Raw genomic sequence first — 14556 nt, forward strand, 5'->3', positions numbered from 1 at the left:
TTCAAAAGTGGGACACAGAAGTCAGCTGTCTGCGTTGCGTGTTGATGTATTATGTGTTCAATTGACGTGCATTTTTCACCCTCCGCTGTGATTCCTGACAGCGTAGGCAGTGGGTCACGCAGACGAAAGATGGCAGTGGAGGTTATGGTTGAGCCATGGGGAGGCACTCCTTTTATTCTGGTGTATATCATGTCGGTGTACACAGCACCTCATATGATCATGTACTCACTCAAAGTGTTCACTTGTTGGCACCTTTAGTGACGTGCATGACATAGCATAAAGTGCTATGCATATCCAGTGAACCCCAGGAGTCGTAATCTCAACCTGTCATTTCAGTGTAATGCAGGAGGGAGCATGTTTCACTCCAGTGAAATTCCTATGCAACACAGGTGGTATACTGCATCAATATTGGATGCAAACGTCCTGGAGTTCAATGTTTCCCTCACAGAAAAAAATACATCAACAAATTTGTAAGACGTTGCGATAACTCAAACTGTATATTGAAAAACTTTAGTTGACAGTTCCGACAGCATACAGCTTTGCTCTTAACTCTGAAGCAAATGAATAAAAAAAAACACCTTTATATGAGCTTGAAAGACTTTATAGCCTTATAGACTTTCTAGCAGCCACACAAGCAGAGAAACACTCGCACTGTAATTGGACAGATGCTTCCTCCTGTCACAGCAGATGTCTGAGCCCAAATACTAATGAGTAACATCACTAAGTTAAATGACTTTGCTTGCAATCGAGGGCTATTGCATCATGCGGCTTGGTGGGTTTTAATGTGCTGTTCGGCCTCGATATTAGGGAGCAGACATCATGGCATTAATGTTGCACGACCCACATGGAAGTGAAGTAAGAAGAAATGTTTTACTGTTCCGTTTATTAGGTGGGAATGTTTATGACCTTGGGGAGAGAACCCAAGCCACTGCAGTCTTATTAAAATCCAGCAGGCAAAATGCTGCTCTTTCAATGAATGATCAAATTTTTTCGAAAGGAAATGTTGCAGAAATGTTTTGGAATTGAAGCTTGAATTTTGGATGCTGCTTCATTGTTCAGCCTGAAGGTATATTCTATTTATGATCCTATGGTGTGTATGTTGCAGGATGTATCCAGGAAATTAAGTTCTATATTAAAATGACTTAATCATGAAGATTTGCAGAGAAGATCGAGCAGCGCTGCCACCTACAGACCTCCACTTCCTCTCTAGCCGTCTCTCCTTTATCCTAAATGATTATAGCGCTATACAACACTGCAAACGTGACTGGGGTGTCAAAGTGTTCCGAAGCAGCACTCTGCATGCAGGGTTTATATCAGCCGCTCATCTCCGAGACACTAGCTCCAAGGTCTTTCAATGTGAGTCCTGCCATTCCACTGCTATCCTCCTCTGCCTTTTCACTTGAAGACCCTGACGTTGTAGCGCCAATACCTCCAGTAGAGCGACGGCAAAATCTGTTTTTTTATCCTAAAAATATAATCTTCCCATTTATCAGTGAGAAATCAGATTTTTTTTTTTTCGACGATACAAAGGCAATAAATAAGCTTTAACACCAGCCTCACAATGACAGTGTGACAAAGGAACTTTTGCTGGAAATTGAGGAGCAGATTTTGAATGAACGTCAATTTAGTGATTTAAATTCTCCTTTACTGACTCCCATTCACCACTGTGTCTCTATGAATGTTATTGTGCTTTACATAAGGTCAGAATCCTCCTGCTGGAGCGTGCGGGTGAAGTGTGCATGAATCATCAATTGTAAAACAGGAGAGTCCACGTTCAACATATTTTTCTTTTCAGTGAATGAGGTCAGTATTTTAATGGGAGGTTACGGGATCTGAAGTCATCAGACAACCCAAGAAAACCATGAACTTGCTCAGAGTGAAGAATCCTGGATATTTCAGCTCCACCAGTGGGACACATTACACACCTGACAATGAAGTCTTCTCAAGCAGATGGATTCATCCACTCGCTGTTGCACGGCCAAAGAACCATCATCGGAATTTCTGAAATATAAGCCACTACTTATTTCTCGTGATCTGACCACTGCGGCTTATACAGTACAACGACTCAGTATATGGATATACAATACACTGATTTTTACAGGTTAAAGAGCGTCACCTTGCGAAATTACTGAGCCTCGTAACATTAAACCGATGAAATCGCAGGTGGTTTAGTTACTTTAAACGCTCAAAATGTGCCGTTTTCACCTGCGTGTCCACAACTCTGCCAACAGAACCGATTTCCTGGAGGACCGGAGACGAGAAGCAGCAGCTGAGCCCGGTCTGAGTTTGTGATTCAAGTTCAGAACATTGCCAAGTTTGTTTCATGAGTCAGTCTCCATGCTGGACCCCGTTTGAAACACTAGTTTAGAAGTGATCCTCATGCATTTTTAAGCCGGGTGCACCACTGACCTTTCTATGACACCACCACTGCACCCGCCACTTATGTATGAATGCTAAGTCTATTTTCCTTTCCTAAATTTAGTGGGTGCAGCTAATATTCCTGTGCACTCTATACTCAGTCCTCTCGTCATCAGGATATAATGTTGTTGACATACCCTTCTTTGTTTGACCGTATCAGGTCTGTTATCTCTATTTTCTTCACGTTGGTACGTTTACTACGACCTTTTGAATGTTGTACAACCCAAACTATAGGGTCCAGAAGATGTATGTTCTATCTGCCAGATTAAAGCTGGTTTGGTTTCAGCGTGAACGACTACAGTCCATGCACCAAAGCAGCCAAAGAAGAGGAAGGGAGAATCTGAACAGATGGAGGCCAAAAAAAGTACTGACCAGAAAAGTTTTAGCTTCTCAAACACACCGCCACTGAATCAGTCTAATATGTCGGAGATATGAAGCAGGTGTCAAGGTGTCTCCCACCAAATCTGGTGGGAAGGCGCTGGCAGTAGACAGAACCAGCACACGAGATAAATACTCACCAAACATTTAGGATATATTTTCGCATGTGTTGGATTTTGCCAGAGGTGGCAGTATTCAAGTAGTCATGTTCTTTTTTGTCTTTTTTTGCCAGAACAAACTGGTACTTGTAACAGTACAAAGTCCTCTGACCTGTAATCATATTGTGTGGTGGCAATTCTATCCAGTGCAGCCAGGAAAATCACCTGAACTATATCAATAGGTGTCGTGCAAGGGACGAGAACAGAGCACAGATGCAGCGGTTGGACTCACCGTCCTGCAACTGAGGGAAATTAATTACTCCAGCCCAGAGTCAATCAACCATGGATTTTCAATTACTCTTCCAATGGCGACCATGAAACGGCTTTGCTGTGAAATATGCTGCAGAGCTGTCTGAAAGAGGGGTCTCTATTCCAATGAACTGCCCTCAAGAATAAGGTAGATTTTTTTCAATGCTGGCAGCAGATAGCATCTGTGAAGGAGTACTTCATTGAGTGTTTGCAGGGGGAGACGCAAGAAGTGGAAGAATTCTGGCCTTCAGGGTTATTCAAAGTCTATCTGAGATATAGAAATGTCTGTGCTCTCAGAACCACTATCCCGCCCTCTTTGTACCTTGGCTTTTTTCTCTCAGCGTTTTCAATTCCCAGTGACCTGCAGGAGCCAAACGTCTTGTTCAAAGAGAAGTGTAAATTTTTAAAATGCAATCTTCTACTTTCAATGGGGACACATGGCCCAGTGGGAGATGGAACGACTGAAGACATTCACTAACATGAAAGGTGTGCCGGTATGTTGACTGGTGCAACGTTTAGCTTCTGCAGGGCAACAAAGTTTGATCCACACAGGTGTTAGAAAGGGAATGGTCAGTTCATTTTAATATTCAGATTTGGAATTTATTTGCCCTGACAGGAACTAACCAGATGGCATTTAGAGATAGCATTGTCTACATGGAGATATCAGATTTGTTAGCTGCTATAAATATGCCATAACCATCCGGAATCCTGTAACATAAACATGGCGTCAACTGTGAACCTTTATCTGTGTTTAGTGTGAGTTATGCAATCGTACCACAGCGTGTGTTTGAGACCTATAAATTTCAGTTCAGAAATTGTCGCTCTTATTTGACCAGAAAATTCTGCATAGTTGGCTTATGTTATCAAACAGCATATGTATTAAGTATTACGTTCTTTGTGGAAATGACAAGACTGGGCTAAGAAAAGGGATCAAATTGTACTGAGAAAATTAATTTTTAACCACAGTAAGCGGTGACAATCACAATAAGTGTTACGTTCACCCAATGCTCGGAACCACATGCAGGGGAGGTGACGAAGGATCACAGTTCTCAAACAAAGATTTAATATAATTAATCCAGAACAAAATGAGCTCCACAAGAGACATATAAAATCCAAAAATACCACCAATAAAAGGTGCTTCTCGACGATGGGAAAGCGGTCCAACGTAAACTCGCTAATAAATAAGAAAGTGATTCACAGCGAAGGTTCTAACAATACTCGACCTGCACTTAACACACTTAAGGGGAACAAAGCAATAAGACAGGTGGGAATAATAATGCTATTAGGGTGAGAGACGACAAGGCAGACAAGGTACACAATGGAAGACGTAACAATACTTTCAAAATAAAACCAGGAAGTAACCAACGACTAACAAATCGAACTTAACAATACTGACAGCGCGTGATAATAAGGGAGGGAAATAGTGAGTTGGTGAATGCTACTGCCACCTGCTGTCCCAAGGAGTTTAGTATTAGTATTAATGTTATTGTATTATATATTATTATATATTATTATATTAGGTTATTGTTTTATATATTATATTATATTAAATCTATGATGCTTCAAATGCTTAAAAAAAGGGATTGATTTAAAGAAAATTATTTATGAACCGCAATAACAGGTGAAAGTCTCTATATATATTTCCATCCACCTGTCAGCAAACTTCCTTTGCAGTTCAAACAATAGTTATGCAAGGATTCAAAAACATTGCATCATCCGCATCGTAATTTTTCTGCTGTCATTGGAAATTATAACACAGTCATTATATAACATTCAATAAAAATCATTTCAGTATTTAATAACAAACAGACCTATGTCAAGCAGGAGGGACATTTGGGGATATAGTTGAATCTATTTCGGAATGAAAAAGCACTAAAAAGTACACTATAAATAGTCTCATGGAGTACCCGCTGATAATACGGATTATATGTTAAAAACAACGCAAAATAAACAGAGAACAGGAGTGAATTAACAACGGTAATCTGTGTTTAATTCGCCTTTAGGAAAGCAAAGAGAAGCGATGGCTCCTAACCCGGTGATTATGTCGATTAATTAAGCTGATTACTCCCACCGTTTTGTGCCAGTGGGGGGAAAGAAGTTTTGTCACAGCGAGACAGGCGTCTAGAGTTCACCTCCGCAGGTTTAAAAAGCAGCAGTTGCCAAAGGGATGGTTCACGCTAACATAAGAGGGAGGGATAAAAGGCGCCCACGTACCCCACCCGCGCTCCAGGTGAGGAGGCGGAGGTTGGCTCGCCATGGCAACCCCTGCTGGGGAAGCTGTAGACGGCAGGTTGCCATCACCAACGGGACCCGCTCGTGGCTTTGACCTCAATCCTCAAGAGCGTGTGAGTTCAAGCAAAGCACGGTTCAGTGGATGTCACGCTCACGCTGCATTCTGGTGACACGGCAGAAAAAGGCCACCGTAATTACCCCAGTGGTTGCATGAAAGATCTGTGGTCGGTGGATTTCCAAAAATAAAAAGTGCAAATGGGTGGAGCTACAAAAGAAGGAAATGCCAGTCGTTGCTTTCAATTATGTCCCCATTCATTTTTAATGGTGTTTATTTGGAGCTAAAGGTCGGCGGTGCTGTGTTTGTGTGCGCTTCCTCACACCGGAGGAGGCAGCTGGCTTCCTGCTGCCAGTCTGCACTGTCCCTTTAAAAATGCACCACATTCCGCCGTCGGAGGCCCAGACCACCGCAGAGTTCACCTATTGAGCGGTAAATATTAGGTAGCCGGTGAAATCGAGAAATCTATCTATGCAGCTACCTGAAAATGGCTGTGTTTGCCTTGCTGCGCTGGCATTTAAGTTCTGCCAGCTGAAATCAACTCATGCGACAGATAGTGACTCTCATCGAGTGATGTTCTGTGTAGACACATTGGTGTTTCAATGGAGTGAAAAAGTTTTCCTTCCCGGTCATACTAAGCACGAGGGCGACAGCGGACAAACAGAAAGTTTCTTCACCAACTTGTTTCTGATGCCACTTGGTATTTACTGCACCGGTTGCACCTTAGATAAAGGAACATATATTACCATAAATAAACTACAAAAAAAAAAATAAACTGCAGTTGGAATACATGACTGTCAGTGTGTGTGCGACAAAGCGTGTCTGAGCCCATCTTCAAATCACGCTGAAGAGTTTGAGATCACGTCATTTCAACGTTAAACATGAGTCACGACCACAATGCACCGTCCATTTTTGTAGTCTTTGCCACTCATTCAGAGCACATCGACACATGCTATGTACAAATATTTCACTGTAACTACACACGTTTACATTTTTTTATTTTGATGCTAAGCTACTCAATACTGGGTTTGGATTACCAAAGAAGAAAAGGAAGCAGGAAACAGGTCCCCATTAATGTATGTAGTACATTCAACCACGCCTGTCACACACCACCAATGAATCAATTAAAAAAACCTAGTGGAACGGAGTTGAATATAGTAACACTGGAGGTGACACACTGGATCGCTCTTTGATATCACCTGGGTGTGAATACGCGTAAATCTTGGTGATAAATCCCATTGCCTCGACAGAGTACCACTCTGATGTTGTAGAGCAGGCGGTGCAGGAGGAAACCACACCTGCTGGATGTTCTGTGCCTGCTGGTGAGGAACACTCTGCCCCACTTTTCTGATATATATTTATAATAAGTGTTTATGCATGGATGCCAGTAGGAGGGGACGTGAGGACAAGTGAAAGAGCCTGAGAGTTTTTTTGTTTTTTTTGTGTGTGTGTGTGAAATAGAACTGTGTTTTAACTGGGGCGCCATTCCAAGCGAATTGTTTTGGTTTCTAAATGTCTCATCTTTGCTTGTAAATGTCAAATCATTGCCGCAGGTTCAAGCTTAATCTTAATCTAAGCCTCAGGAGGGCTGTTCAGTAACTGCATGAGAAACAGGAGCACAAAGCTGGTGTCATAAAAGAATGAAATAAAAAAAGGAACGCATTCAAATACATAACAACCAACTTCCTAAGAACGAGCAAAAGAACGAACTGAAGCCACAATACAACATGACAGTTGCTGTACTGCAAAACAAGTAAAGACAGAGCAAGAAAAGTTAACCAAAAATGTAATGACAAAAATAATAATAATAATATAATACATTTAAAAAATAAATTTCTGCTTGATCTGTGTGTTCAGGGGCACACTGACCTCATGAGAACATTAAGCATTAAGACGGCATCTGCAACAATTTGGGTGGTCCAAGCTCAGATAAGGTGACGTAAAAGTTAGGAAACGTGTGTGAGCGAATATATTTTGGGAGGAAGTAAGTGACATGAAAGATGAAGGACGGACAGGTTCCACTCTGCTAATGAGCGGCTCGCTCTGCGGCTCCCACTGCTTTGTCTCTCACGACCTCCCGTCTCCGTACCACTAAAAGGTTTGAATTAAAATTTAAAAGAGAGTGATGCAGCGTACCGAGCCATTTATGTCACAAATACGTCACATGATGGGCGTCACATGGTTTGCTTCAGTTCAAATCTTTTTCTTTCCTAATTTAATACACGTAAATGACATAAATGTATTTGTATCATTTCATATTTATTGAAGGGTTGTTCGTACTTCACTTTTGTACACTAAAGAGGCAGGTTTTCATCTCTCTGTTACTCTCACGAATTTTGCTGAAGTTTATCACTAACAACCAGATCCATCAATCTTTTGAAGGATTTGTCATTTTGAGGCGAGGATGCTGAAGCGCCATGTAATCCTCAACTCAGTGAGTTCCTCAACGCTTCCTTCACCGTCCCATCGTGCTCATTGCTGTCCACAATATTTCAACAATATTTATATATATAGGTCCATGTGGAGCAATAATATTGGGTAAACAAAGAAATGAGGGTGGAAATGAGCAGCTTAGCAGTGTTTTCTTTCAACGTGTCTAAATGTGTCTTTGTATTTTTGGCATGGAACACAATCTAATGTGGATTATACATGATTATAATCGAGGGGGATCATAGTTTTAGATACTTTTTTAATTATTTTTTGACTAAATATAGTAAATGCAATGATACATTAGTGTTGTAGTCGAGACCAACTAATCTGAGACTGACTTTGTGGGCCCGAGACCAAGTCCGGATCTAGACCAATGAAGAGTGTTGACCGTTATTACACAATACGTTTTGATTTATTACCTAGGTAAAACTATATGGCACCATATTTTATAGAGTTCTTCTAATGTATTCTTTGCGGTCTTGTATTTAACCAGAAAACTGATCATCTGAAAGCAGGTGATTTGTTCATCTCTGCTTTCCTTGTGTGCGTGTTTGGACTTGTTCATTTATTCTCTAGAACAATTGTTTGTTCGCCTCAGTCTGATCCTGAGAGCCACAGCTGTTCAAAGTTGATGCCAACTGCCAGCGGGATTTGTGACTCAGGAGTGAAAGTACTCCTTTACTATCTCCCAATATAAAAATAGCAAAGCGTGCGCCAGCAAAGGGTATACGACTGCATAACCTGAATTCTCATCAGATTCCTTATGAATTTCAGTTAAATATGAAACCACCATGTGACTAATCCTCATGCAGTCGGAAAAAAATGGCGGTATGGAAGACAATTTCCTATCTTTGCGGCGCATCTAGAGAAAGTTTAGCATTTAGACTTGTTTTTCTTGTGTTATTCTGTACCAGTTACACAAACATAACACAAAGTTGACATACAATTAATGTCTTTTTTTTCCCACCGTTTTTAGTTGTTTAATCGTTAATATAGCTGGAATGAGTTCCATTTTTTTTTTTTTTTTGAGAAGTTCAACTTGCTCCTGCAACATTACAAAAATGGAAGAAACACTTTATTACTTTATTATTATTATTATTATTATTTGTAAAATAATGAATAGCTTTGCAAAATTTAAATTATATACGTCACACAAACGCATACAGTTTCATTTGGAAGGTTTGGGAGAAGGATGCATTTGTAATACAATAAAAAAGTAAAATAAAAATTAAATCAAGGCCAACAAAAAAATGCAACCAAATCTGAATATGGGACAAGCTCGCATTAGTTTTTTTCTGCTAGAAGTAACCTGCTGTAATCCGCCAGGACAGACAACTGAAAAAAATGTTTTAGCTTGTTCTCCAGAGACAAATTTGCTAAACCATCCTATTGTTATAAATATTTGCTGGTGTAATTGAGGTGTTGATCATATCGTCAGTTCTTTCTATTTTGTTGAAACCGACTTTCAAGTTGGTTTGTTTTCTTTTATATCATCAAACCAATGCCTATTCTTATCATGACTCGAGCAGTTGAAAGAACAACAATACCTTTTGTGGTGTGTTTGTAAAGACAGATCTCAAAAGAGCAGTCCGATGACAATAAGGAATGAAAGTAGCCCAGTTCCAGTGTGAACCATAAGGAAGCTTAGAGACTCTACAATCTGGTGCTGCGATAAAGCAAAAGAGGATTGTGTGTGAGGTAGGAGAGGGAAATCAAACCATTCTATGTTCCCAGGGCTTTGATAGAGTCTCGAAATTTGTGAGACTCACTTAAACAACCTTTAAGGGGGATGAGGTTTCATTAGACTGTTAACAAGAAACATGCAACATGCATGTGTATTACTGCATAAGTCTTTTATATGGACTATATATATATATATATTTATATATTTTATGTAGACTTCAGCTGACGACTCTGCCATAGTTGGATGTGTCAGCAAGAGTGAGGAGACTGAGTACAGGGCTGTGGTGGAGGACTTTGTTGCTTGGTGTGAGCTGAACCATCTGCAGCTCAATGTGGCAAAGGAACTGGTGGTGGACCTAAGGAGGACCAAGCCTCCGTGACCCCCCGGTCAATGTGGATATGGTCAAGGATTATAAGTATCTTGGGGTCCTCATAGACAGTCAACTAGACTGGGCTTGGAAAAATGAGGACCTTTACAAAAAAGGACCAAGTTGTCTCTACTTCTTGAGGAGGCTCAGGTCCTTCAACGTCTGCGGGACCATGCTGAGGATGTGGTGTCCAGTGCAATTCTGTTCGCTGTGGTTTGCTGGGACAGCAGATTAAAGGTGGTGGACACTAACAAACTCAACAAAGTCATCGGCAAAGCTGGTGAGGTAGTGGGGGTGAAGCTGGACTCCTTGGAGACGGTTATGGAGAGAAGGATGCTCCTGAAACTAAGGAGCATCCTGGACAACATCACCCACCTCCTCCATCAGCTCCTGGTCCAATACAGTAGCACATGGACCAACAGACTGAGAATACCCATCTCAAGTGCCATAGGAGGTCCTTCCTTGCTGTGGCAATAAAACTGTACAATCCATCCCTGAAAAAACTACAGTGAAGGATTCTCTGGCACGTTTTATTCTGTTCACACTGTCCTTGAATCTGTGTTTCTTGCTCATTGTTTCTAAGCTCTTTTGTATAGCTTTTTGCACTTTATTATATTATTTAATTCTATTTTATTGTGAGTTGTTGGGTACAGAGCATGTTACGAACACAATTACCCTTGGTATTAATAAAGTTTTCTGATTCTGCAATATTAGCTTGAGCTAAAAATGTCAAATATTTAAAGTAGTTGTATTTTTCAATTTAGCTCTGACGTTTTTTTGTCCTCATTTGACCCCATCTGTGATTAAGTTTGACACCAATGTATAAGGACACACATTAACATTTGGATTTTCATTAGAAAAGCAAATGAATGATTCTTTTACATACCAAATGTTTAATGTAGACTCTAGCCTACAGCTTCGTCTTTCTTGAGTATAAATAATGAGGATGTACAGTAAAAATTCAGTGGCTAGTTGTAGCCTGTTTAGGGAGGGAGAGAGAAGGAAAAAAGCTGCAGTCCGTGATGCTCTCAAGAGTCGCTCTCTTTCCATTTCTTTGTCCTCATCTTCTCTCCCCTGCTCTTTCCACGCTCAGCCTGCCTCCGTCTCTCTGTGAAAGGCAGTTGATGTTTCAGATATTAGTGAGCTGTGTCAGACAGTTAAACTGCCCTTTATCGATCTGCTAAGCTTCAGTCTTTCCAAGCAGCCGTTATGCTTTTAATGGCTTGTAATGGAGACGGGTGCTCTTTGAAGTCCGAGTGCTGGCAGGGGCCAACCTTGTTTTGGAGGATGCTGAGGAGCTCGCTCATTATGCTGGCCTGCCAAAACGCTGGCCTCCCCAAACATGTTCTGGGGTCAGAGGTGGCCTTCTGCATGAGCGTGAGTCTGAATAACGACAGCAGCGTTTCCGATAAACGGAGCCATTTGTTGTTGCCATTGAAACACTTCAGAGCAGTGATGGCTGATGAGCGTGTCCCTTTGGGTATCAACAATGTATTTCATTAGAATAGATCATTGAAAAGAGTCTTTAGTGAAGACTTATTTGACTGGCAGTGAGCTTTGCTCAAAGTGAAATATGGAAATAGGACTCCCACGCCTGTCTGTGATTCATTCGATTGTTAAATACACATTTCACAGGGAGCACTTTCAGTTTCAAACCTTTGTTTGACAAACTTGACGAACAACATCAGCAGAATGGTTTGTGACATCTTCAGGGGAAATACTCGTCACACTAGTTCTCCGGTGCATCTTTAGGCAAACATTGACAAGTTACAAGACGCAGGAAAACATCACCAATTCCAAAGCCTTGCTGCCAGTCACCTTTCCCTGTCTTAGTGCGAGAGTGACTGTGCGGAAACACTCTTAATCTGATTCTTAATGCCATTGTCACGCAACACAGTCTCCGTATTTGTGCTCGACTTGGTGCAGTCAGAACAAATCACAGTCTCCATCAGTCTTGGTGAATAACATAACATCTTGTCTGCAGCTAGTCTGCTTGTACGTGATAAAAAAAAATAAAAATGGGCTCACGTCTATTGTTGGACTAATTATTTCTTCAAGCTAAGCTGCTGTCATGAAACCCCAGAATGAGAGACAATGGGGAACATTCACATATAGCTTCTTCTTTTCTCTGTTAATGATAGACGCTTTCTTTTTCTTCACCAACTCCATGTTGTGTGAGCGAGAAATCCCGTCAAGGAACTAAAGCTTCTGACTAACTAACTAATATGTATATATATATATATATATATATATATATATATATATATATATATATATATATATATATATATATATATATATATATATATATATATATATATATATATATATTTACATTAATCGCAATTAACTTGTTCAAATATTTTCAGTTTGCTGAACAGTTTGCTCTCCAGAAAACAGGGAACCTTTGTAAGTGCAGGAGTTCCTGGTCCACTGATCACCCTGATGCACAAGACACGTGGCAGCTAGGATGATAACAGCAACAACAAACATGGAGGAATCCCTGAACAAAAGCAAACAAAAGCATCTGTTTGCTTTTGTTTTGTTTTGTTTTTGTTTGTTTTGCTACACACAGGGTTTCCACTACTCTGAATGTACTTGAAATTCTTATAAAATTGAAATTCTTATCCAAATATTTTCAAGACATGAAAAGAGCTTTCGTGTTAATAAGGTGATATACAAACTTGAATATAGTCACCATCGTGATTTATTGTGCTATTGTCAAACTGATGCAAAGTAAACAATATTTTGTTGTTTAACTGTATGTATGAGTCAGTATGTATTTGATTCAGTAATATACCAAATTCATTCCAATTGAAAAATGTGGTGGTGCAAATATTCTTATATTATTTAAGATGTGATTAATTGAGATTAATTCATCCCAAATTCTCTAATTAATTAGATTATTTTTTTGTAATCGAATCCTACCCCTAATAAATATACACTCTATCATCTGGGCTTCCTTCTTCACGGTTTAAACTTTATATCAAACTTACAAACAGCCGGCTATCTCTTCAAAGAAGTCGAGCTCTCTGACCCAGATATGAAATATCAAAGCCTGGGAGCCCCAAAAGAGAAAACGGGGAGGAAGAGAGAAGGAGGAAATGGGACACATGAAACCAAAAAAATATCTCACAACACGCGTTTAAAAAGCATTCGCCGTGGATATCTTTTTATAGAGATGCTCCTTATGGCCCGCACATCACGCAGCAGCTCAAGTGCCTTTAGCATCAACGACCCGCAGTAACCTCTGGATTATTAAGAGTGCTTGAATTGTAGAGTCGAACTTAGCATAAATGCATCCTGTACTCTCTGCAGACCAGCGCGTCCGAGAAAGACGTGCGCTTTAATGAGGAATCCTGTTCCCGTTGGATATATTTGAAATTCGTATGATAAATCAACAAAAGAGGCATTATGGGTGTAATTACAGGTTGCTGCCAACGTGTGTGTTAAATCAATATGAGAAGGGACGCGTTTCTGCTCATGAGTTCTATAAAACAAGTGTTATTAATGATCCAATTACGTCAAAATGCCAGACGCCGGGAGAACTGAGGCATCAGGAGGACGCAACAGCTCCACTCTGCTGACTGTGTGCTGCAGCGTGTACTTTTGAAATGCAATAAAAGCAGTTTACTGCAGAGAGAAAAACTTTTCCTGTGAAAACAATAAAAAAGGCTGAAGCATCACAGTGACTTACAATGGAACGGTTGCTCATTTCCTTTGCTTCATTGTTTAGCTAACATAAGAGCTATGTTTTCTGTGTGCAGCCAACTGATTTATTTGATTAAAAACTGTCCATTTGTGGAGCCATACCACAGAGACGGACATGATCCCGACCCCTGGAGTCTCCCCAAGCCAGCATTCTTGTTAGATCCACAAGAGAACGACGGCGGTCTAAACCGTGTCTTCAGGAAAAAATGCATGTCATCCATCAAAGGAGCACATTTCCATTGTCTAGCGCTTGAACGTTTGATTTGAAAACAACCTATGCAACAGTTAAAAAGAACCAAGGGTTCAGCAAAAAAAAGACAACTAGACTTCCTAAAAGTTGAAAATCTCTCTTTGGAATGTAAACATCAGCAAACAGTTAAGAACTTCTCCGATCTCTCGCCTACGTGTCCTGGGAGAGCCTCAGGTCTCCTCCTCAAACACCTATCAGGAGGGTCAAAGAAAGGCACCTCAGATGGCTTTTCTCAAAGTGGTTCCACAGAGTCTCACCGAGCAGAATGTGGTCAAATTCATGACATGATGACGATGATGGTGCACTCATTTATCTCATGAACAATACTCCAAGGTACAACAATGACTCTGCCAGAGGAAGGACTTCATTTCCTCTGTAGACATGGTCATGGATTTTATATGTTTTTCAACATTGGCTTTTGCCCAAGCCTGCAGTGATCAGCGAAAGACAAACTCATATTTGGGACATTCCGTCTCGCACTCTCCTTCACCCCACTCGGTTGTCAACCACCGTAAGATCAAAGAAGCCCTGGTACTTTGCTTGCAAGACAACAGTGATTTCCCAGCTGGTCTGTGAAGTAGCAGTGATCTGGACTTGGAGTGGCCACGTTTGAGTGAGAGCAAC

At 40.6% G+C, this 14556-nt stretch overlaps 1 protein-coding gene across 1 annotated transcript in view; it reads right to left on the reverse strand.

Annotated features, from left to right (window-relative positions):
- gabbr2 (gamma-aminobutyric acid (GABA) B receptor, 2) overlaps positions 1-14556 on the reverse strand; it is a 171517-nt gene that overhangs the window by 102774 nt on the left and 54187 nt on the right. The gene's annotated exons all lie outside the window — the stretch shown is intronic.

This window comes from Synchiropus splendidus, chromosome 4, assembly GCF_027744825.2.
Source record: "Synchiropus splendidus isolate RoL2022-P1 chromosome 4, RoL_Sspl_1.0, whole genome shotgun sequence".
Classification (NCBI taxonomy): domain Eukaryota; kingdom Metazoa; phylum Chordata; class Actinopteri; order Syngnathiformes; family Callionymidae; genus Synchiropus; species Synchiropus splendidus.